The sequence below is a fragment of the Nipponia nippon genome, unplaced genomic scaffold (genome assembly GCF_047370975.1).
Source record: "Nipponia nippon isolate SJK-2023a ecotype South Korea unplaced genomic scaffold, ASM4737097v1 scaffold_1, whole genome shotgun sequence".
In the NCBI taxonomy this organism is placed as follows: Eukaryota; Metazoa; Chordata; class Aves; order Pelecaniformes; family Threskiornithidae; genus Nipponia; species Nipponia nippon.
This window is the reverse complement of record NW_028262290.1, coordinates 5,326,987-5,353,679: the sequence shown is the minus strand read 5'-3', so window position 1 is coordinate 5,353,679 and position 26,693 is coordinate 5,326,987. Positions and strand designations below refer to the sequence as shown.

At 39.7% G+C, this 26,693-nt stretch overlaps 1 protein-coding gene across 5 annotated transcripts in view; it reads right to left on the bottom strand.

Annotated features, from left to right (window-relative positions):
* TRAPPC9 (trafficking protein particle complex subunit 9) overlaps positions 1–26,693 on the bottom strand; it is a 523,335-nt gene that overhangs the window by 162,952 nt on the left and 333,690 nt on the right. The window lies entirely within an intron of this gene.

Genomic DNA, 26,693 nt, shown 5'->3' with positions numbered 1-26,693 from the left:
TATTTTAAGTATGCACATTTCATTTTAAAAGAAGTCCAAATAAATGAAAGAACAAGACACAGGGCCAATGTCAGTCCTGTTGTTTGATATAGTACTAGAAGGCAACTATAGCGGGATCCACAAAGAAATAGATGTTAAAATATTCTCTCTCATCATCTAATTTCAGTTTAGCTGAAGCCACACACCCAAATTGGGAAGTGTGAAGGACACCTGGGCAGATGGGCAGATGACTTGCTGTCGCGTGGACTCCACAGACCCAGGCAAGCTTCGGAGGAGACATCAAGCTCAGCTGGGAGGAAACATGGAGGTGACAGGTGCATCTTTAAATCTGGCCCCTCACTGAGAGCAAAATCCTTTTAGACAGCAGGGAAGCAGTTTTATTTCCCTGAAAGTCACAATCCTGGTTTGTCTCCGAGTGAAATGCAAGTATCAGCCTTCCTAAAGAAACAACCACAGTGTGGAGAACTGGTTCTACCTTGCTTCATCAAATTGCTTGGAGACTCCCAAAATGTGGGAGTCTGCCTCTCCCATCTTCCCCAGCATGAAAACTCTTATCTTGGGAACGCCGCACCTCTCCTGTGGCACCTGTTCCATAGTTTTGGATCAAAAAGTATCAATTACTCAAGGGAAAAGGGGAAGACGGTGAAAATGGCTGTGATGCACTGTGAGGACACCAGGGGGTGAAGAGGACAGAAACACTTGAATTGCAGCCTGTCCTCCGAAGATGTTTAAATCTCTTTCCTCCCCTGTGAGTTGCCTGGAAATGTATTTCATTGACCCAAGAAAACTGCTGGATACGGGCTAAGAAGGAACACAGCCACAAGCCACATCACTGGCTCAGAAGGTGAATGTTGATATTACCTTCCAGATGAGTTCCTCAGAGCCAGGTAGGTTGAAGAATCTCTACGTTGTGGATCATGATGAAAATTCTGCTTGCAAATGCATATGGCCAGTCTTCCAAAAATCATGCAACTACTGTGGTTAACCAGTTTCCTACAAGAAATCACTCCAAATCATTCAACAGCTTTGTCCAATCTTCTCTTTATTGCTTCTGCTAATAATAAGAAATTCTCTGCATATATCACAAGTAGTTTGGCCACAAAAATATCCACTTAAATAATCAGCAGTGAGATCTCTCCAATGGTACACATGTATTATTCATTACTACGTAATCTCAACAGCTTGCTTAACATGCCAGGGGGTTCTCTAACTTCCCACAAAAAGGCTGACAGAGAACTTTTTTCCCATTTTTAAACACACACAAATTAAGTTTAGTCCATATGCTAAAGCTTTCCTGCTTCCTCTTCCCCCAGTCCCTAAGCACAACAAATCACAGGAAGATCTATCAGATAAAAGTTTGACTAAATGAATTCATCACGAGACCATGGTTTCAAGCTGTTGTTAGAAATGGATAAACCTGACTGTGTTTGCACTCTTCCCTTTTCATGTGAATAAACGACAAAACAACTAAAATAAAATTTTGACCTCCTCTCTGCACAGGAATTAAAAATCTATCATATATGAAAGCAAAACCCTTCATTTTGCTTCAAGAGGCAGAAATTTACAATGGACGAAATCCTTATACAAGTATTTAGAACATGAGTGCCACAACCAGGGAAGGGGAAGGAGACAGAAACAGATGAGACACTGTTATTTGGGGCAATCAGCTGGGTATCTTTTTCACAGACATGTCTTTCTTTGGGTGAAAATAAATCAGTATTAGCCGCACTAGATCCCATTCACCTAGTAGTCACTGGATGCCTTTTCCTTGCTGAACTTTGGAGCTCTCAAGGGTAGCTTCAACCACCGTAATGAGAGCTGCCAATCCCAGAACAGCTAATTTCTACTTCCCGCCCATTCCTGCAATTGTTTCTTCTTAAGGTGACCCCATCGTATCAGCTACACTAAACCAACCAAGAGGCCACCAGAATATCTTCCCTGAAGCACTCTAGTAGATTTCTGTTATTGCAAGTTAAACCAGGCTGGGAAAGAAAGACTCTTTTTGAGAATGAAAGACAGCCTTTTTTTCCTTCTTTCCTTATTTTCATCATGTCTTTGTCCCCCCCAGCTAGGAGCATGTGAGTGCTTGCCTTCAACTCGATGCCCTTGCAATTCAAGTATGCCATGTTATTTTCCCAGGGATAATAAGCTTTCTCCTTAGCCACTAAGGGATGAAGGATTCTGGGTTGCCCAAGGAAAAAATCTTTTCTTTCCCACCCCTTTCCATCACTGTCCAGTAGCTCAAATAAAGGCCAAACCAGTATTTCCAAATAACTTTGCGCATGCTGACAAGCTGTCATATCCCAGTGTGGCTGAGCTGTACACAAGTGTGCGAGGAATGACCCTGCACCTCCAGACTGCGTTTGATGTTCTGCTACACCAGTCAATAAGCAAATCACTCACAATCACATACTAAAATTATATCAGAAACACACATGAATTTGATTCAACAGCAGTTGAAGCAGCTGAACAGGGGGCAAGGTACCAGCTGTGTGCAGCCCATGAGAAGAAGCACGAAGCATCTTCTCAAAAGTGGAAGTTTAGATTCTACAGGCAGACAGCTTTATGTTTTGGGTTTTTTCTTATCAATTTTTTTGTATTCAAAATAGCAATTTGTGATTAGCCATCAATAATGCAGGATGTCTTTGAGATAAGTTATTCTTTTGATTACACTATAAAAAGTGACAAGAACACTTCTTTACATTTTTACGCTGAACTGAGTTATGGAAAAATTCTACTAACCTAAAACTTATTGCACTGTGTCTAACTAAATCACTGATTCCAGCAAAGAAGCCCTTCAATGACAGCTCAAAGTCATATGGCCAATCAGGCAAGAAAATAAAATATCTCTAAAAATCAGAGCCTGGATTTATGGTCCTTCAATTAACAGCTGACCAAGTTCTCAAACGACTATTAAGAAAATACTCTGATTTGCTGTTAAAACTAGTTCTAGTTTGTAATCTCTTACAACAATCTCTTGTTGATTATATTAGTGTCCTTACAGTATTAGACATATGGGTTGGAACATCTTTTTGCCACATATGACAGTGCAGGTCAGACCCCAAAGAAACATGTTGTGAAGATCGTATCAGTAGCAAAAATGACTGGTCTCTAACACACCTTGAGAACTGCCAAAAATGTAGTATTTTTACGAAGAAACATCTTTTTAAGCATGATTTTTGATGTCGTACAGCACTGCCCCATATGTCCAACCAAATGCCATTTTTAAACCCTGAGGATATATTTAGCTCAAGATACATCATCCTACTGTCGTCATTTCATTGAACAAAGCAAAACACAGGATCATGCTAAATGATGCATCCTCAGCTTGTGTCAAGAGCACAGCAGCAAAGGACTGCAATACCAATGACGTTTAAAATGCAGTCAAATAAGCTACAGAAATAAGAAGATGGCATGATAGATATCAATGGATTTGAATTATGAAGTCAAGAATAAAGAATGGAAACATAAAATATGCTGACATACGAACTATATCTGTTCCTAACTAATCCCTGCTCCCCTGCCATTCACATAAGGCACCATCTGATCTCTCAAGTTTCTGCATGCATGATGAGCTCTTGGCTACAGCCCGGGCGGGTGCAGCCAAATCTTTGCGATTCCACCTGGGCAGGACAGAATGCAAGTTATCACTTCCGACTGGCACCATTTCCTATGCCCAGAGTGACCCTGCATGACAACTATATGCCTCATTACACCAGCCAAGAAATTAATGTACATCACCAGCCCAGTACAGCTTATTGCCATCTCAGTAGAAGCTTGTATTCAGTTACCGAAATTCAAAACAACTGATGAGGTTTTTGGAGTTGTTTTTTTAAAGGCAACATTTAGCAAAGAATAAAATTTAACTGTTTTGGCTAACAACTGCAGATGCCTTTTGTTATTCGGTACTTGATGTCCAGCACAACAAACCATTTGTTCATCTCACCGTCCTGCTAATAAACTATCTTTCTGATGCCGTGCTCTTTGAAGCATGGTCAATTATCCTGTACTGGTTTGTAAAGGATGAAGCCCCCTTTCCCCAATGAACTTGAGTGCACAATCCTTTCCTAGCACGAACGAGCATCAGGAAGCAAAGCCAACTAATTCAGCCTTCACTGAAGAATAGCAGCAAGTAAGCCAGTTCTTGGCGTGTACCCACATATCACTGAAACTACACTGTTGTGAGGTTTTACCCAATTTTTAAAGTAGGCTGTAAAATATGGGGTTTACTCAATTTTTAAGTAGGGTATAGAAGGTACTTAAAAGACACACTTCAGAGAGATATTTCACCATCTGATACTACTGATCAAGCTTAAGGGAATAATTTTGTCTGGCACCTATCCGCAACAATAACTGGTCTTTATGTTGAACAATATAAGCAAAAATATCATCTAGTAAAATAACAACAGCACAGGGAACTGTTTTTTAAAATGAGAGTTTGAGTAGAAAGCACAGTATAGGCACAGGTTTGCTCCCTCTGCGTGTGGGCAAGGTGAAATACTCCTTGATGCACTTCAGGTGTCCACACCAGACAGCCACTCTTTGCCAGACCGGTTTATTCAGAGCTTGCTTTGAGACACAAAATAACTTGCCAAAGCAATGCCAAAAAACACCAGAGCAAACAGCAGAACTGCCGAAGCCCGGTTCTCCAGGGACTCATGTGCTCTGCTTCTGCGCTCCTCTCCAGCATAAGGTCACCTTCACTAAGCAAAAGTGATTAAGTGCTGGGGTTAATTTGGACCGATAAATTAGCTGCTGCCAAACACGACACAAAACAGGCAAATTCTCCAGCCTCTTCCCAAGTTTGCTAACATTTGGGTCTCTTTCTTCAGTTTTCTGGAAAACTGGTGGATGTTTAAATTACATCTGAGTACTCCTCCACTCTTTTAAATTTGTTCTAGGTTGCCCAACAGGTTAAAAAAGTAGTAGGGGGTGACAGAGATAAGCGCAAGCACAGAAAGCCTCATTCCATAGGAAATCAGTCTAAAAATACAAATAAATGCAGAGAATAGCAACTGAATTCATAGTACAGATGTGCAAAAATTGGATTTTGCTCTCAGCTGAGATAACTGCCTAAAGACTTGACATTAAATGAAATCCCATAAACCATCTTAGTCAGAAAATACAAGTTCCTTTCAAAATATATTTGGAGAGGAAATGGTTAATTTTGTTTTATTCCTTGAATGTCCCAATTAAGACATTTCTACCAAACAAGCAAGGTATTTTCTGTATTGATTTGGGGGCTTATTGTTATCATTAGCTTGATACACAGTTCATCCAGTTCTTCAAATCTAACATTATCAACGTTAGATTAAAAAAACATCCATACATAGACTTTTTTGAATTTTTACTGTATTAACTAAGGGAAAATGGTTCTCTCATTTCTCTCCACGACAGGCATTTTATTTCCCTTGTGCGTTTTCAGAATACATATGCTGTGGCCTTTGTTTTCTTCTAAAGCTAATTAAAGCTTTAGTTTCATTTACAAAAAAAAAAAAAAAAAAAAGAAAAAAAAATAGAGGCTATTTTCATAGATTATCTATTTAAAACCTACCACATCCAAATCAAGCATTTTCCAACATAGCAGGGGGCACATTGTGCATGCAAGCTCATTTTTGGAGACCATCTCTGCCCAAAGGACAAGCCAAGCCACTTGCCCGCCTCTCTGGGCAAATCTGTTCTCATCACCAGGAAGGTGCTGGTCCATAACAGCTTTTCTAGTATGAATTCACTGATTACTTCTTTTCTTCCCAAAAGCTTTGCTTACATTTTGCTATTATTAATAGACCAGGTAGCGACGGTTACTCGATGCAGATTGTGCTGTGTCTATCTGGGAGATCACTTCGGCTTTTAGTTAGGGAATTTTTAAGTGCACCATGGTGCTTCAGATAATTCAAGGAACTCAGTAATTTCATGGGACAATAACATTTCTGCAGTGAAATATCCCCCTGTTGACTTTCCAAGCTGGTGGTTTGTCTCTGCGAATGCTAGGCCTGCATTTGATTTTTATGAAGATTTGGTAACGTGTCCAACTCTACCATAGTTTGCTCAAAGTTCATTAATTGGGAAACTTTTGACATGCACGGGAAATCATCGCTAAAGGTCGGGTTACCCACTTCCATTCCACTGTGCTCCCTGCTGCTGTACTTGAACAAAATCTCAATTTCTTCTTAGCGGCGCTGGTTTTGCAGTGTCTGCTGGGCAGCAGTGCTACTGCGATCTCTAGAGCTCCCACGTCTGCTTATTTTCTGCCTATTCAAAACACCACTGATACACCCAAGGGGACTTTGAACTCTGCTCTTCTTGTAAGCAAGAGAAGTAAAACCCAAACTACCAAAACAACTTCATACAAATACAGAAAAAAAGCCAGAGCATGGAGATAGATACAGTCCAGGCTCTCACCCACAGAGGGAGAAGACTGAGCATTGCTACGAGCGCCCGTGTACTAGCACACTTGAGGTTCAGATGAAAGTCTCCCATCTCAATTCACCACCTCGCATCATCTTGGCAACCTGCTCACAACATAGCCAGGAAAGAAGAAGAAATGAAGACTTCAGGGGTGAAACATCTGAATTTCAATTGGAAAAAGATCCATAGAGCAAACAGGGGGTAGCATCAGGGCGAAGAGTAGAAAATCTCTAATAGAAGGCAAGTGGGAATGAGAGGATAGTCTATTTAGAGACAGGCAATACTGTGTACCAGGTACACCGCCAGAAAAACAACCAGTGATAGCAGCACTTGTCATATATGCTAATTCTTCCTGCTACCAAACAGCACAAATCACATAAGACTGAAAACTAAACTACACAATCTAGGCACAGGAATCGTCTTCTGGTCTTGACTGCCAGTTCCCTCAGATAACAAGGACTGAGAATTTCAGGACACGAGAATAAGTTCCAGGGAGTCAGACTGATGCCCGTGGCTTCAGATACAGAATATATTCATAGCAGGAAGGGCTGAAGGGCAGAGCTTGCTTGACAGCTTAAGGCATACAATTTTTTTCCTGTAGAGCAAATGCTTAGATTTGCTACCCAGAAAAACATTTTTTTATAATAGTGGCTTGACTTACTCTGAATCCAAATATGTTTTCTGTTGTTACACTATAAAACTGAATACTAAGAATACAACAGCGCTGCAAGATAAAGAGTGCAAGTACCGCATGTACTATTTACCTTGTGTATATGCATCACCTCTGCGTGTCACATAGCATCAAGATGACATATAATTTTCCACCTCATTCTGGGAAGTATTAAATATTTAAAGCATGGTCAACCCTTCTGCCCCACCTACAGCAAAGTGAGATTTCCCATGAGATGGACTTCCTCCTCTTATCAATTCTTTTGTGATGCCTTCGCTGAAGAAACCTCCAAGTCATTAATGATATCCTTTCTTAAGCACTGACTCCTGTTTGGAGAAACGCTGGGATGCATGTAGCATTTTACAAACAGATGACACCACTGCTTTGAGAGTTATGTGCTGAGATGAAACACTTCACCTGCGTTTAGACAATAAATACTCTCCTTATCCAATCACAGTAATTCAGAGCTACGCATGCCAGAGTAGCATGAAACCCATCAGACCATTAATCCCTAATTTTAACTAGGATAACGCGTTTAGGTTTTTTGTTTTCTGTATTGCATAATCACCTTGATTCCATTAAAAGTTATCACAGAGGTAGATTTTCCGAGGTTAGCTTCTCCAGAGTGCAAATAAATCACTCAGATGAGCAGCCAGGCTTGGCAAGAACATAACACTGTACCTACACATACCACTCTTCTTGCTTTGTTCTACATGTACCTACTAATTCTATCTAAAATCAGACTTTGCTTACTTTCAGGTCTTGTTCTATGCCTCTTTCGCAGACCCAACGAAGCACAACAAGCACTTCAGAAGTGTCTTTTTTTTTTTTTTACTTTTTTTGTCTTTTTTCATCTTTTTTTCCAATACAAAGTATTTCATTTGTCCTCTTGGCCCCGTAGGTGTAAATGCCATCAGATAAGTACTCTTCCTTACCATCTTCTCAGGCTATTGACAAAGCAACTAATGCCAGAACTCTTACATTTTATAAGGACTTTTACTGGAACAGGTTCTGAAGCACTTTAAACACTGCAAACTGACTGCATAAACTATAAAACAAATTCTGCCTTTCCCTTCATACTTACAAAGTTCTGCCTCTACAAGAAGAGCCAGGGCATAAGCCACGGTGCCATGCTGAATTTCAGGGCTTGGATGCAACGTGCAGAGGACAGCTAGATGTCTACGCAGAAAAGACACCATCATTTTCTCTTGGGAGTTTCCTTGTGTCCACAGGGGAGTTAAAGCTAAGCCTGCTTACTTCTTTCAGTTGTTGGTATAAAATGGTGCTTGTGGAACAGAGGAAGAGGTTCCTGGATGAACTTTGAAGAGAAAGTCCCACTTGTCTGGACATTTAAGGAGCTTTTAATTGTCTTGGTTTGGGTTCCTGACTCTAATGTGCAAGAAAATCCCAAGCTTTTCAATAAAATTCAAAGGGAAAAAAAAAAAAAAAAAAAAGGCTTTGGTATTATGTTTAAGCATCCAGATAAATTGCCTGATATTCTGAAGTCTTGAGCATCCAGCAAGTGCCAAAATAATTTCTACATGACATCAGGAAAAGAACTGCACAGAGGTTGCAGTTTTTCTTGGGTTTGTTTTTTTTTTTTTAAATCCTTGGGCAACTTCACTATACAAAATACTTTTACCAATCATAGTTTAGCATTGTACTATTGGTAACATCGATTTACATGAATCTATTAATAAACCTTAAAAACCCAATGCCACCAGTGGAGTCCTTGTGATTAACACACTGTTGTCATCTTTCTGAAATTTAAAGCTGGTTTGGGACTGCCTTCCAAACTTGAAAATTGTTCACAAAAGTAACACAATAAGATCAATATTCAAACTTAAAAAAACCCCGAACACCAAATCAGCAATTAAACGTACGTGGCTGTCAAAAAATATTAAACAGTCTGTAGAAATGGAGGCGCCAGGGGATGTTGCCATCTACAAATTACTTTATTTAAGATTAGGCAATACACAAAAATGATTGAAAACTTGTCGGGGAAAAAAAAAATTAAATGGATTTAACTACTCATGCAAACACTGCCTTTTCAAAAACACCAGCTTATGCAGAAGTATACCTGAGCAATACGGCAATTTTATGGTTGAACTCAATGATCTTAAGCATCTTTTCCAACCTAAATGATTCTACGATTCTGTGACTGGTACTGTGCAGCTATGGTGCTTCTCCTTCACTGCCAAAGATACAGGACCAGAACAGTCCTCCAGCATCACAGCTTATGGGAATGACGCCCATACACTTACACTAGCTCTATGTTATTTTCCTATTAGCAAAGATAATAAACCCAGACAGACAGAAGAAAGAAGCTGTTTCATATGGGCAGAAGTTCTGGGAGGATATCAAACCTCTTCTGGTCCTTAATTGGCACTTTGGGTCACTAGGCTGGTCCCTCTTACCTTGCCAAAGTAAAAACAAATGAACAAAATGCCAAAAAAGTCTTGAAACAAAAAAAAGTGGCCGTTCAGTTTATGGTTTCCACATATGTAAAGGGAAGTTACATCTGTTCATTTGATCACCTAGAGCAGGTACATCACTTAAAACAAGTTACAGTATCACAGTCAAATTTCAAGGTTGTTTTAAGTTAAAAGTTAAAGCTCCCCCTTTCTGGTCAGTAGAGAGTTGGGATATGGTTTCCACTAAAGCAGATGCTTCAATGAGCAGCACCCTCAACCCCAATAAACAGATGCCCAGTGGCCATAGCGAGAGCTTGCACAACCTCGGGCGTAGAAGCCTATACTGAAGATGTCCATAGGTTGGGAATATGAATTTTCTTGCTTATTTCTTGCAGAGTCAAGTCTTATGTTACTCTCACATAAGAAAAACCTCTGTTCTCCTGCTTCCACATGCCCTTTCCGATTGCTCTTCCTCCCAGTAAGAGTTTCCCCACCCTGAAACCCTACAGGAACTCCCTCCATTCCCTTCTAGCCTTCTTAAGCAGTGGCTGAGGAAGAGGAACGTGCTGAAACTGGTTTTGAGTAACAATCTTCCTAACCATCCAAGTAAATTGGCTAAACAGAACAGATTACATCTTCATGTTTTTTCTTTTTTTTTTTTCCCCCGAGAAAGTGGGCTAGAAACCAATAAGGCACATCAAAGATTTTCTCCAAAGTCTACAGCAGTCCTGCACTGGTGTTAGCAGCAAAGCTCCACATGTTTAATCTTCCACCAGGTCTGAAACTAGAATGTAATTTGTAGGATGACACAATTTTTGATAATACCAGCTAACATCTTTCTACAACACAACCTCCTTCCTTCCTTCCTCTTCTCTGGTCCTCCCAAAGCAACAGACAACTGCAAGCTGGCCACGCACTAGACACAACTGGTGTTAATGAATCTAAGTATAACGTTCAATTAGACTAGCTGAAAGCAGAGGATAGCTAGCCCCAGCAACGCATAGGGGTGTAGCAACAGGGCTAGCGGTGAGAGGTTAAGACAGCCCCTGCAAAGGAGAGGCAAATGGATTAGGAAGCTCTCTACTGAGACCTGGAATGGTCCATAAAGCTGCTATCTCTGAGAAACCTTTATTTCCATCAGCTGTCAGAAACTTTAGCACTCAGGTTCATCTTCTGGAGGTATTTTGTGGAACCCTCTTGGAAATCAGGAGTAAGGAAATGGTTTGTGACAATCACTGTCCCGCTAACGAACGAGCTCCTGCCTGACCAATGGTTTGTGATGAAGTCCTGCTGTGCGACTCTCATCTTCCCTCTTCCCCCAGCTTCCACAGGGCACTTTGCTCACCGGTAGAAAGGCAGAGTGGGGGATACACAATTAAAAGACTCATTTTATGATTCTGCAGATAGCACTGATGATCGCTGTTAAGAAGTATCAGCAAGCTGTATTCTGTTCTTATTTTTTGGCACTGACGTGAAGTTTCCATTTGGTAATGCATCTGCCAGGGCCAGGGAGGTGCTTGGAAAGTAGGAGAGAGGGTAGTTTCCCTCTTCCAGCATATGCTGCAATTATTTAGTGACTTCAATACATACTCCAATGTAGGGCTGTATGCAATCACCAGCTGTGGTCACCGGGACTTTCCATTTTGTGGTGTGCTGTATTTCTGTGCATATTGCACTGGATCATTAAAAAGGGCATGCAGGCCTTTGCAAAGCATGTATTTTATGTCATCCACAGCATCTATGGAATGGTTAGCTGTGTAACATACCTATAGATGCTCCTTTCTAACATTTAAGTATTCTATATGGTCTTAATAGGCTAACTACTAGTAAACAGCATAGCAGTTATATACTACAAAAAACAGGTTAGCTTTTAAAAATCTTTAGCCCCAATCTGCTTTTGCTTCACTACGTTTCTAAATGGGAAAAAAATAAAACTTCTCTTTTTTTCCTGGAAATACTGGTAGAAACTTTATTCTGTTTCCTTTTGTACTAAATGCTGTAGATAATAGTCTGAGAACAAATAAAAAAAAAAAAAGAAAAGAAATAACTAATCCTGTGATCCTGGCTTCTGCTGACACCAAACTTCCAAAAATATGCATTTCCTACTCAGTTCTGTTAATTCCTGCAGCACTCTTATGTTCATTAACTCCCTTTTAACGCTACTGTGGACTATTTCCATGCAGTCAGGAAAAAAGGTGCAAATGGAGCAGAAAACAGAGCAGGGACTACAGAAGTTTCTTAGTTTAACAACGAGGCTCCAGGAGCAATAACATTTTCAAACAAATGCAAGACAAAATCCTCCTACACTGCAGTGTAACAATCAATTTGTTTGCCTACAAAACTTCTAAAGCTCTTGTAAAGGAAGAAAAAGTAAAACAGACAACTCAACAATATTGGGGGATGGAAATTCTTAGCAAAAACTCCCTACAGCAAATTGCAGGCAAAAAAGAAAGCTTCCAATTAAAGACTACGTATCCAATTAAAAACAATAATTAGCATCTCCATCCTTACTTCAACAACACTGACCCCTTTTGCAGGAGTTTTCATGCACAAAATTATCAAAAAAAAGTAGCAAAGTTGGGGGTTTTTTGCAAGATCTGTACTCAAAGAGAAGACTTTCTGGTAAAAACTGGAAAGCTGTAGGAACTTGGAATGCTCCAACGGTACCTTACTTCAGAAGCGATCAACTTAATCTCATCCCCAACGCATTAACTGCACAGTAAAACAAAGAATAAGACAATATTTCTGTGCACATGCCTACAAATTCATCCATTTTCACAGCAAGAATAAATGAGAACATAGACACATTTGAAAGAAAGAGAGAGAGAGGAGTTTATAGACATACCGAAATATATTATAAATAAAGGCATGAAGAGTGAACACGTCACCTCTGATACTAGAAGCTATGCCCTTGTTTCCCTAAAATAAGGTTCACTGCAAAGATGTATTTCATTATAAATGCTACAAGTTTAAAATAAATAGCTTCCCCGAAAAAGAAATCTTTAATAAAGACAGATGCTCTGCAGATGCATCAGTGCCTGTTCATTTTTCTCCCTTCTAATTAAAAGACCATTCTAATTTCTGGCTGAATTTTTTTCCCGTCCAAGTGCAGTGTATTCCAGAGGGTTGCAATGACATGACTTTGCACACGCATCCGAAGAGGATATCACATCTGCATAACGGTAACTTCGCCTCAGATTCCAATTTACTCTATAATGTATTATATAGCAGAGATTCATTCAGCTGATTTCCATAATGACAACAGTAGCTGAAAAAAAGTACTTGTCTACTAAATTGAAATGTGACATCTATATCAAGGTAAACATCCGAGTCCGCTGAATACTTTATTGGCAGCCACACTATTTTAGCTTCAAAATAAATTTTCCCCAATAGCACCTTTTATTTCATTTCAAATCCATCAGCTCTTCTAGCTTCTAATTCCCAGAGCTGCCCCTTCGAGTTTTTAATCTTATCTTCCTAGTGTGAAAGTGCTGTAGACCAGCACTTTTAAACACAATAATGCAACAGTTTCTGAAAGCTATATAAATCGTGTGAAAGACTATCCTATTAATTCCCTTTCTTATTACCAATTTTTCTCTTTTATTTACAGGGCTTGGGGACTTTAAAATTCAGTTACTCCGAGGGAAGGAAGAACTTCAATTTCACTGGGCCCTCCCCTCTGGCTCTTGACATTTTCAGAAACCTGTTGGACAATAACATTCAGGTCAGCCCAGGCATGGAAATTATGCTAAGCCTAAAACAGATCAATTCTAGTTTGTAGCTCTCAGATAATGACTTTGTGCTCAAGGCGCTTTACAGATACACTAGTAAAAAAAAAAAAAAATCTATCTTCAGAGTATCAGACTGGTAGTACTAAGAAAACCCTGGCTGGAAAACAGAATGGTAAACTGATTAAAGAGCACCAGAGGGTAAAGAAGCGACTGGTTGTTTTATTCTGCTTACAGAGACCAATATCTTTTTGCCAGGTAGGACAAAAATTATCCTGTGAGCTGTAAATAGACAATTTTCCTATTTTAGATACAAACATCTACAAGTAACAGACACAGGGGCACTGAAAGTAAGTACTTATTAGAATACCATTGTTGAATTCAGCTAATTAACTGAGTGCAAGCCTAGTGTTTTATGGGACTTTTGTTTTTTAAAAATGAATTCTCAGAGGAGGAAAAGGATTCAGATGATGCCACATGCCATTAATGAGCCACTACTGAAATATTTTATATTCTGCTCTGAGTTAGGAGGACTGAGCCAAGCTCTCTGGAATTTATGAATATTAAAAATAAACTAAAAAACTTGTCTCTAAGGCAGCAAGTTCTTGCTGATATTATAACCTTTTGCACCACTCTGATCTGGGCCACAAAACTCCTCCAACCATCTGGATAAGGATTTCCCTAGACCAGCCTCCCTTTCCCTCCAGTGGTGCAGCGGCAGCTGGAAACCCTCTAAGAAAAGAAGGTTTGCATCTCTCCAAGCCCCTTAAAAGAGATGTGACACACACAAACCCTGTGGTTGCCTACTCAAGATGAAAAACTGATTTTGCTAGAATATATGATCTTACAAACACTAACATCTGCAAGGGTGGTCAACTCACAACACCCAATGACCTCCACCAGCGCAAAGTATGATGCCCACCCAACCTCTCGGATTCCCACTTGAGGCAGTGTCCCCATCTCATGCATCTCCCTGATTTCAGACATTGATGGCATTCAGTGCCTTTGCGACTACCTAGACACTTCGGAAATGTCACAGGCTCAAAAGTTTCTTGCCTGTGTCCCATCCAAAAATAAACCTTCAAAGCTATGAGTACCCTTGGGCTGTGCTCAGTTCCTCCTTGTCACACATTCTGGTTTGCTGAGAGAATTAATTGGCTTTGTGGAGCATGAAGAAACAGAACTGGTAATATGTACCTCAATTAGACTCTATTTTTAAAATAATTTTTAAACTTCGTAAATTATGAGACTTTAAGGACTTTAACAACTTTGCTTGATTCACTTCGATCAAACAAGGTTAGGGACTCATTATATCGTACATGCAGCAGTTTTAACAATATTAAAATACACCATCAAGTCAATCTTTCTGTAAGCGACTTCGAAGTGCACAGTAAGCAGATCTGAAAAGCCCTGTAATTTGCAACTGGCAATCATCATTCTGGTAACACTGTACGAGGCTTTCTTAATTCCACTGGTGTTTAAATTCATGAGCCAAAACACATAAGTTGTCTTTTATTGCTGTCAAGAACAACGATATAGATTCTCTTATTCAGCCTTCTGTGGCTTACTGGGATCCTCTGAGTGTCCGAGAAGTTTTTGCTTCACTGAACAGTAGATTGAGACTCTCCCATTTTTATGTTAGAAAGACACAGCACATAAAGTAACAACCTTAAAGCCTGCATTCGGAACCCACTGGCTCTTTATAACCAAACTTATATCAGTTCTTAATTATTAGAGATTTTTAGCATGGCAACGGTAGAGGGTGAGTGCTCCAGCTCAGAAAGAAAATGCCACCTTCTGCCAGAAAACTGAGACTACTTTGCCATGTTCTGCCAGAGCCTAAAGGGAATATAAATGGGTTGAGGAGGAAACACATGATGTGTCACTGATAAAATAATCTGGCATCACAGAAGTACCAATAGCTACGGCTCTACCAAAAGATCAATAAATGTGCAAATAGCAGCCTCTTTAGAAATCGTTGCTTTCCCTCCAATATGTAGTGACAAACTCCGTGACACCATTTACTTCATGCCACCAGCTTCATTAAATAAATCAGACTATCCTCATCCACCCACAAAGCCAACTCCAGAAGTCTATGGAAAATATTGATTTTTCTTGACCATGTTCAGGGTCAAAGATGCAATGCAATAAAATAGCTTAAGAAAACTACTCCCCTTCCAGCTTGTAATTAGAGACTTGAAACCGTGTTTCTAGGTCCTGGTTTGGGATCTGTTGTCAATTCACTTTGACCTTAGGCAAGCAAATTTCAACACTGAGGAACTTGCTTCTTGCTGTAAAACAAGCACAGTTAACTTATCTCAGAAGGCTGGTTCTTCAGCTTTGAGACTTTTTGCTCTTTTAAGTTTTAATGACTGAATAAAATCCATTTCAGTTTGAGTTTGTTAAATAAAATGCATCCTCAAGTAAAATCATTATATGTGAAAGATTATGCATCTGAGGATCCACGCTAAGATTTGAGTCTCCCTGTATGTCAAGGGAGAGGAACAGGCTCTCCAGAGCGTGATTTGCAGAAACCATCCTGCACCATCAGCAGGAGCAGCTTTTCTTGCACCACCTCCCCCGGGAGGACCCACATATTTTCCTGAAAATGGATAAAGCTCTGAGCAGCAAAGAGACACAGTTAAGAAAGTTAAATCAAGAAAACAAGAAACAGTGATTTTGATTATTAGTTTTAGGTAAGATGCAGAACTATTTCCCTGCTATCACAAGGACCAAAATCAGCCAGAAAATTTTAGATACGTAAATGGTGGTATCAGCTGTGAGCCTGTAAAAGGTACTCCTGCTGTCCAAATCAAAAGAACAACGATAGTAGCCACTTCATCCTGCTGTGATCCACAAAATGTGGTTTGGCATAAAGGGATACAACAGATCAGAAATAGAGTTTATAATGAAATTTAACACTCTAAGATCTAACTTATATATTCAATATTTAATACATTGCAGAGATATCAAAGCTCATTGTGCCAGACCTTCCATACAGCTTAGAAGAGTCTTTATGGAATAGACACAGAACTTTATCATATTTTTTTTCTTGTTGAATTATTTGATCCTCCTTTGATTATTTTTTTATCATTAGCAGTGAGCACAGTACAAACACCACTCTCTTCTTCACTCCAGACTGCAGCTGATAGCTGAGGTAGGTGCACCACACAACAGCTACAAGGAGAACCCTTGATTCACACTCTACGCACACAAAAAGAACAAAAAAAATTTTCTTCAGGTTCTGAAAGATATTAACATGAAAAGAGTGCAGTGTTTTAAGAGGAGTAGAAGAAGAAAAAATTTGCTCTTCAACAGAGTCTTCTTTGGTCTTTTATTATTCTTCAACTTTAGACAGGGACTTATGGGGAATTCCTGTGTGATTCCAAAATTCAAAGGAGAATCCTTTTCACTAAAATCATGCTCAGACCAGCCTTGACAACAGCATCAGGTGTTCCTGTCTCTCCAGACTGGATGAAACAGGTCTCTAAAATGTTGTAGTAAGTCTTCCAAATTCAAACTGGCAGTCTACATTAGGATCAAGCAAATATTAGCAATCCACATTATAAATTCAGCCTGTTCCACCCTCTTTCCTCATGTTGTCCACTTTAATTTTTTGGACAAGAACCTGAGTTTTGTGGCATTTCTATTATAAATTCTTTCTAGCTTAGGGGCTGAATATTTAAGGCATAGCAGTGTGCCTTTATGAAGTGTCAAGCATCCTTAACTACCTTGCACATAATAGATTCACAAATTCGCACAAAGTCCTTGAAACGTTTGGAGATTGAGCCTCAGCTTTGAACCAAGGAGAGCTATCATCTTGTTTCCCATTTCGGAGAGTACAGCCCGTGACAGCGGTGTGCTGACTGTGCTTGCCTAACTCTGTGATTTCAAGGTGATGTACTTTTTTGGGGCACTGTACATCCACCTGCTGAGAGTTAAACAAAACTTCCATCTTTCATTACTGTTCCGGTAATCACATACCTCTGGAAGGAACCATAGTTCATATGTACCAAAAATATCCAGCCTGTCACATGAAAGTAAATATTTTTTCCCTCTCCTCCTTATGGAGAACAGAGGAATAAAGGGACAGTTCTTGAGTCCTAAAGTTGGTGCCAACTCTCTATATTTTTTTCAGTTTTGGGCTACTATTTTCCCAGCAGTACTCTACAGAGCAGCTGCATCCCAGATATTGTGAGCATCAGTTATGCAGAGTCTCAGGACTATGTTGAAGACAGAAATGCTATTCAAGAGCGAAATATCAAAAGTATAGGATGTTAAATCTTCAGATCTCATTTTTGCTAGGTAGGATACAAGATGCACATTCAGGTCATTAAACTGTCTCTCTTCAGAATATATTTATAGGAGTTTTACAAGCAAAGAGAGTTCCCGCAGGGAGCTTGATTCCCATGGAAAAACACCCGCTCGTCCAGCCAGCAGAGCAAGCCACTTACTTGAACTTTTGTGAAAACACATGGTTAACACTGGGCTGCCACTGCCTTATTTCATACTTAAGGTCAAGCCCACCATCCCAGAAGTAACAGGAGTGCAATTTATAGACATATATATATAAATATATATATATATATACACACCCACCCCAAAGGTAGCTTTAATCTTGTTACCAGTGCCCAGGCTGGCCACGGCGGGGCTGTGCCATGGGCTGATTCACCTCTACCTCCCACAGCAGGATCGAAGCATAGCATCAGCAAGAACACACAGACAGGAGCTCCTCTTCCATTCCAAAGCAGAAGTGCTGTCCGAGTGCGGTCTTTTGTACCATTAAAAAAGCTCTGAGTGACCAACCAGAGAGATTTTTTTCCAGCAGGGAGAAGACAGTCCGACAACGCAACATTTCATTGTAAGCAAAGTGCTTTTTGGCTTCTCACTGACAGATTTTGACACCCACATGCTGTGCGAACTCTTTATGTCCTGATGCAAACAAGACCATTTCAATTTACAAAGGAAAGTAGAGTTAAAATCTAGGACTAACGAATTTTTTTTTTTAACATGGCACACGAGGCAGCTCTCAAAACTGTTCAGAATAGCAAATGGCTACCAGCAAAAAGCAAGCAGAGACAGAAAAAATAATACTTTGTCACCTAATGAAAGAGCAGTTCTGAAGTCTGTTCTCTTTGGGTTCGTTCACCGTAACTTCTTGTCTTGAGCGCTCTAAGCCCAGAACCTTGTTTTCATACCTATCTGGAAAAAAACTGCATAAAGCACTACTTGTAATGTAACAATAATATACTCAGCTTGTTAAAACTGTTCTTTTATTCAACTTTATGAAATTGCAGGAAAATCAAGAGATCGTAAATACAAACACTGGTTCCAATTTACTACACTGCAAGTAGGCGAAGTGCAGAAGGAAAAACAAGAACATGCTGAAACCTACATTTTCTTTCTAATGATCAAGATTTGAAAGTGATTACTTCACTTGGAAAAAAAAAAAGTAACTATTTGATAAAGTTTGAAATCAACAGTAGAAGCTACTGTAGCAAAGACATCTCCTCATTTTTTGCATGCACGATGCAGTAGGAATTTGTGAATTCACCCTGACACACAGGACTGGATGGATTTTTATCACTATCCTTTCCCTTATGGCTTGCTGTGTGTTATCGTACCTAGTGATCACAGAATCATAGAATGGTTTGGATTGGAAGAGACCTTAAAGATCATCTGGTTCCAACCCCCCTGCCATGGGCAGGGACATCTTCCACCAGACCAGGTTGCTCAAAGCCCCATCCAGCCTGGCCTTTAACACTTCCAGGGATGGGGCATCCACAGCTTCTCTGGGCAGCCTGTTCTAGTGCCTCACCGCCCTCACAGTGAAGAATTTCTTCCTAACATCTAATCTAAATCTGCCCTCTTTCAGTTTAAAGCCATTCCCCCCTGTCCTGTCACTACAGGCCCTTGTAAAAAGTCCCTCTCCAGCTTTCTTGTAGGCCCCCTTCAGGTAATGGAAGGCTGCTAGCGATGTTAAATGGATGTAAGAAAGACATACTTTCTGGTACATCTGGTGCAAGAACACACGTAGATAATGAGGAAAATAAGTATGTGCGATGGTTGAGATCAGGTTCATTCCACCAATGCAAAGTATCAGCTAAAAAATAATAATAATAGTCTTAATTTCAACAGTCATCTTAAAATGTTACATAGCTTGATGAAGACAACTAAGGGATAATCAGGCAGAGCAGCATCACAGTGGGAAGAAATCCTTCTAACAGGATTCTTCCTGCTGGACCAGGCTGCCTCGTTTGCTGGACTCGCTGAGGCTGCAGGGAGAGCTCAGGCTCAGGGCTCGGAGGGGAGCTGGCATCGCTCCAGCCATCGCCCACCAGGAGCTTGTACCTTCTCCAAGTGAGCTGGGCACTCCAGCACCTCCAAACGAGCAATAAAAATAAAAAATAAAATTTTGAAGTCTTTCCTGACAGCTTTTTGCAACTCTAAATCTGTTCCTGGTTGTGCTGAGGGAAATGTGAATTACAACTCTCTGACTTTTAGGAAAATTCTGATGTCAAATAAGGAATAGGTTTACACAAACTACACAACAAGGGCTCTTTGCAAGCAGAAGAGCTTACGACCTCCCCTCTCCCCCCTCTTTTTTAAAGAAATGTGAGATTCTATTTGCTCTCTGTTTCTGAAACAGAAAGGATTGAAAAGCTTCAAGTCAACAAGAAGAGAAAGGGGAAACGATACGGAATGAAGCTGCATTTTATTGCCTGTAAAAATATGCACATATATTAACACAGTTTAATAGGTTGATACCAGGTTAAAATAACTAGCCATTCTTTAGCTCAGAAGAACTGAACAAATTCTTACAATATCTGAAGAATTAACTTCACAAGTAATTTAAAAAGTGAGAAAAAGAAACCACACTCGAGCACCTATCCCCAACATTTTCACAGAGTCAGTAAGCTCCACTCCCTGATTCAAAAAGCCATTTTGCCAGTGCGTACACACAAGGAATTAAACTGATACTTTTGCAAGATGCTCAAATCCAACTAGGATTCCAAGTCAAGGCGATCAGCTTTGCAAGAAATAGTTATAGGAAAAGAAGAATAATCTCAATTTTCCGAAAAGTTAACCCCGGTTTTTCTGATCCATAGGTAACGGGACTGTTCCTGCTCACACGTACAGGCACTGACCCAGAAGACCCTGAGCTCTGCAAGGAGTCACAGATTCCTGTTCACGGCCATACACTTTGGCACTGGGAGCCTCCTCTCAACCCTCCATTCTTTCTGGAATCCCCTCACTGCTTTATCTTGGTTTTATAGTTTCGATATCAGTAGCTAGCTTCCTTTAACTAAAAATATAAACAAATGTTAACATGTAAACACAACTAAGACCATTAAACGCTTAGCGACCTTCTGTATTGTCATCTGTTACCCACATGCAAGCTTCCAGAGATGTGGGGTTTTGCTCTCAGCAAGACTCAAACCATTACTTGAAGGAACTTTTAAAATCCAGAGCCTTTGGAAAATCTCTTGGGTTGCTAAATTCCAACATGACCAGGCTTAGGAGTTCTTTGTTTTCCTGTTCTCTCATTTACCCTTAGATACTTTCCTCTAACCTCAGCGTGGCTTCTGAAGAAAGGGTAAAAATAAAAACTTTCTATTGCTCCTTCTCCAGTCTTCTGCAGAAACTGAAGCATAACTTTATCACCTTCAAATTAGGTGGCAAATTTGTAGTTTACTGCACATCCTTCTTCCACTGTTAATTAAAAGCTCAAAATAAAGGCATGCATGTTCTGCAGCTCTGCTGGAACGCAATTATAAAACACGACGCTGTACAAAAGCGAAGGTACTGAGCTACTTGCCATTACGCACTGCCAGACTGGGTGTTACTGAAACGCAATACCAAAACAAGCAGGAAAGCAACCAGTGGTTCCTGTTACTGATGTCAACTTGTCTACGAAGAAAATATCTACTGGGTAACTGAGCCTTAGGAGATATTTTGGGGACCAGTGTGAGGACATCTATTGGAAGGACAGTAAAAAATAATTGGAAATTGCTAGTAAAATGAGTCAAAGCAAAGGAACAGCTCTTAACAGCATTAAACGCTTGTACTTTAGTTTATTCCTGTTGCACATAGCAGCTACAAAAGCCAGACTGAATATTTTTCAGTGAACTGGAACAGCAGCGGCTTTGCTGTGCCTCTTCCATTTAAAATCATCATGGTTCAAGAAGTGGCTCAAGGAAGAAGTACTATGAGAAGATCTAAAATCTTTAAAAAAAAAAAATCAATTTGATCATCCTACTGGACAATGTCAAAACCAACAACTTTCTGGCTGATATTTCTGCCAAATATTATTTATCTGCATAAAAGTAAAAGCCACATCCCTTTCTGTATGCAGAAGACGTTGTTAACATCTGCATATTTTTCAAATTATTTGAAGAAGTTGGAAAAGCCAGCTGTCTCCTAATAAGATGGTATTCTCTCAGGAGTACTGTAATGAGAATTTTCATGATCATGTGACAAAATTCAAAAGTAATACTTCTTGTTTGTTCTATTAAAAGTTACCTTGAGCACTCTGATTTGTATCTTCATATTTCGCTAATTCAACCAAATACATGTCTTGATTTTTCTTGAATAAAGAAGAAATAAAGGTATGGGAAGTTAAACAAATCCCATTTTGATTCCATCATCATCCAGAAAGTCATTAAATAAATTCATCATTGCAGACTCTATTTAGCAGTGATTATTTCTCATCCCAAAAGAGCAGGAACTGACATTCAGATCACGAAGGGAACTGAAAGCCAAACAGCAGCTGAGTTTTCTTGAGCTGCAGCTCACCAAGAGGCAAACATGAAAATTCGGCACGATTTGGTGGCTCCATAATGCACAATATGCCCGTTTAAGGAAAATCCTAAAGAAGGTATCTTTCAGAAAGGATATTTGCGTTGGAAGTAATGGAAACTACTTGTTCATAATGGTTTATACGCAGGGAAGGAAGCCAAGGGAAGTCCTATCTGTGGTACTACAAATTGGCTGGTTTTGACTGCCTGATAATTTCCCCAAGAATATGTTCTTCATCCTCCCTCTATTTTTGTGGCTTGAATTTTCATCTTCCTGCTATAGTAAGAGACAGCATTGCCTCATGTGCTGCTTTTAGACCTTTCTGCATCTTTGCTCTCCAGGGTTTTTCAAAATAAATCTCTACTTTCTCACCATCATCTACTAAGAAGCTGTCCTCCAGGCAGAGGCACCGAGCATACTGGTGTGCAGCCTCCCACCAGCTACTTTCCTTCTCCATTCCCAGTTGCGCTGTTCTATTGGAAAGAACAACATGAAACATTTCTCTAAACAAGAACTATTTGGAAAAACTTTCTCTACAGGTTCTTAGCAGTGCATTGAATTGAACTTAATGCTTTTAGAAACAGATGTAGAGTGGTCTTATTTTATTAGAAGTAAACTTTGTAATATGAAATACTTCACAAGCTGCAGTTCAGACTTGCCAATACACTAAACATCACTTCCTACATTTTCATTTATAAACTTTACAATATTATCAGAACCTAGATGCTGTAGACATGCAGAAGAGGAATGAAAAGCAAGAAAAAAATTCAAAAAAAAAAAAAAAGTCAAGATGTGGCAGTCATGACTTCTTCACTTTTCCATTATTTATTATGCCCAGGCTTTTTATAAATCCTTTTATAGTCATCGTATATGTCAAAGAGAAACACATGCTTTTCAGGCCATTTATGACTAGAAAACACTGTCTATTAAATGTATAAAAGTATTCGGGTTTTTCTCTGTTGAGATTTCTCATCAGGGTACATCTTGATCCTTTGGTGAGCAGAAGCTAAGAGCAGAGATGTTGTGAAGGCTCTGTCTCCATGAGATGGTAGCTCCGATGTGACCCTCTCCAGCCAGCCTGGGACAAGTGCTCGAGAAGAGAAGGCTCTCGGGCAAGAAGAAACAGGTTACTGCCCTGCACTGGGCTTGGAGGAAAACCAGCTCTGATATACAGACTTTCTTATCTTCTAGTACCTTTCATGAAGCACCACAAATGATTTATGGTCAGGGTTGCACTTGACATGAGTTAGGATACTACTAAATATCTTAATGATTGGCCTAACTGCCACTTGCCTCCTGAAAGCAAATCACAGAACAAATGGAAACGGAGCAAGTTGTTTTACTCTCCTATTTCAGCAGACCGCACAGGTAGTTAGGAAGACCAAAGAAGATGGAATTTCCCTGATGCCCTCACTCTCACCCACAGATCCTCATGATTTCAAATGGATCTTTCAGGTACTCCACGCTTTCTAAAGTCAAAGACTAAGAGACTGCTCGAGGCAACAGTTACTGAGTTGGAGAGTGAATCTAGAACCGGATTTTCCATCACTGCACTGGAACAGCAGCTCTACATTTAACAATGAACAATTCTCAATCAAAGTTTCAATAGCCTAAATGCTCTTTTATCCATGTGCTTACCCAGATAATCTCGGTATCTGCTTGCCACATATAAATGAGGCCAGATTAAAGGTTCACATTTGGATTAATTCAAGCAAGGTGCTCCCAGAATAATGTTTTCATCTAAAAGATCCAAATTAATTAGTCCCAATTTATTTTAATACATGAGGAGGACAAGATTATGTTCCTGATCCTCCCAAATTAATTTCAGTCACTTAGTATTTGCCTCACAAGCAAGCTGGCACTCACTGGCTTTGGGACATTGTGTTACACTTAAGGATTTGTTAAGGACTAAGTCAACGATTCAGATCAAAGACAACATCTGGCAGCCCAGGACTCTGCTGAAGCGAGAAGGCTGCCTCAGACAGGGGAACAAGGCGTTGCTACCAAAACTTAGCTGCATCCATGCGTTCAGGGCTCAAATTCCGATTTGTCAGTTAATAGGACAATAATCAGAGGGCCAGATGTTATCATCAAGGGGAATTTAAACTTTAGCACCATGCTTTGAATAGTAGAACTATTTAAGAAGCAAATCTATTTCTGAAAGGTAATATATAGCCCATGGTCAAGTTGTGAAAACAACTCTTAAATCCCCATGTTCTTCCACCTTTCCCAAATGATCTTTTTTCCTTTCCCTGGCAAAAGCATCCCCACTCAGCCCTTCTGTCCCACATCGTTTCCTGCACCTTTTCCCTAATTTCTTGAGAGGTATCTTTCTTGGTGAAATCTGCTATTTATAGAAAAGAGCTGTGAGGAGAGAAGACAGGGATGCATCAATGAGATATACGACAGGGAGAGACAGCCCCCGCTGTGCTGCCAGCACGCTCTGTAGCTGAGGCAGTCGCTGCCAAAGAGCAGAAGGAGCCGAACTCAACTGCTGCTCATTGTGGTGTTCAGTTTTGCTACATACTTTATTTCATCTTTTTAAGCAACGCAAGTGAAGTTCTCAGAAACACTACTTATGCATAGCTATGGTTATCCAACATTGCTGCGTGTCCTTCCGGAGCCTCTGGAAATCTCAGTTATAAATAAGTCCACGAAAACTAGGGAGCTCGGAGTTAGGGTTGATGGTGCCTTAAAGGACCAATTTCATTCTGGTTTCTGTGGCTCCCAGTTGACAGTGGGAATGACGAATTAAAGGGAAACAGATTTCTCCAATTCTTGAAGCTCAAGTCAGGACCGAGTGTAACTCTGGAACCTTTTTAATCAAACACAGTGTTACTTCTCATATAGAAGTGACCTGGAAGAAGTCTACTCTGACTTCCCGTATTATATAGATGAGCACACTGCCCTTCAGTGTGCTCGAACCACAAGTCTACCAAAACATCACAATTAAGAGGTAGCTCCAGTATTTTGGTTTTATTCCACAGGTTTGAAGCCCAGCTACCTCTTCTACCATACGAATGAACTATGGGGAGTATCTAAGCTGTCACTGCAAGGAAAAGGCAAGTGTTTGTTTTGGTAGTTAATGCTCTACACAAGAGCTGGGCAAAAGAAACCCTCTAAGACCAAGCTTAATGTTTCAATATAGGCCATTTTCTTAGTTTTACCTGATTTGAACGCTCAAGTGCAGCAGGGCAAAGGTGATGCTGTAGGGTTGCTTGTACAGGCAACTCCCTGCTTTCTGGAAAGCTGTAAGACACCACTGGGCTGATTTAAGTTGAATTCAAAGACAGACTTCTGTTGTTTTTTTCTGAAAGTATTGAGGCATACGTACACAGACATAAAAATAATTTGCTGTTCAGCTTCTTACATAAGTTAAATAATAACAGGTAAATTATTTCTAATTTATCCATTAAAACATTCAATTGTCTTTCAAGGGAGTTTTGTAAAATGACTGAGCATTATTAAATGTCTCAGCACCTGCTTTTTCCTGTGGATATTTAGATTTCAAAAGAAAGCTGCTGGTAATGTTTTGTTGACATGTCAAAAAGTTTTATGTGCTGTTTTATAATTAAGCAAAATTTAATACTGGGTAATTAAAGTATTGGGTTGTTGAACATTAAGTTTCTCCCAAAATCTTATTTTCAAATAAATTGGAATTCTAAATAAATTGTAAATTGAAGAGAAAGCCACAAAGGAGGCAAATTTTCCCTATTTAGCACTTACAGTTATTTTTCCAAAGTTTTGCTGAAACAATGCCAACCTCATTTTTAGGCTGGTGTACTTCCAGTATAAACACTGCACCTCTCTTACAGCTTTCAAATGTTAGCAAGTACATGTAATCATTAAAAAACGGACTGCTGAAGCTGAGGTACAACACAAACCCATGGCAAATCAATGGTTTCTGGTATTCTGCCTCCATCCTTTTCGTCAACTGCAACTGCTCAATCACACACAAAGTAATACGCCTAAACCTGCAAAAAGGTAGATGTATCTTTTACATTTTACCTATTTTCGTAACTTTTGCTTCTACTAGAAAGATAGAAAGGTAAACACCTGAAAAAAAAAAGAGATAATTCAGTATTCAACATGTCTGCATACATGTGAAGCCAGTGTTTCTGATGTTTTTATTTGAAATGTTGTCTCCCAACTCTGCTGATGAAACCAACAGCAACGTCACGATTGTGACAGATTTTTAAACAAGTGGGTAATCACATTTTTGTATGTGATTCTTCTACATTTAATAAAGAAAACTAAAGAAAAGGAATACTAAAATTCAACTCAAATACACTATTATGAAAGTTAACTTAAATTTGAGAGTGAGCTGCTAAACATAGAGGAAGGCAGGGAAGAAGTTTTAGTTTTAAAGAAAAAAATCAAATATTATAAAGAATAACCATGTTATCTTCTGTACCACACTGGAATAATGCTCTATCAGCAGTAAATAAAACAGAAACTCTGCAATATAGGGGCTTCTGCTTGCACAGCTTCAGTTAGACACAGAAATCAAGGTGTGGGCTGAATTTCACTGAATCAGTGGATTTATGCTGACATAAAAATGCAATGAGACAGAGCTGAATGGGAACTACATTCCTGCAGGCTCAGCTCTTTCACCTCCTCTAATAATTCCTATAGACTATTGGGTTGTCGACATGTATTTTTTCTCACTATTAA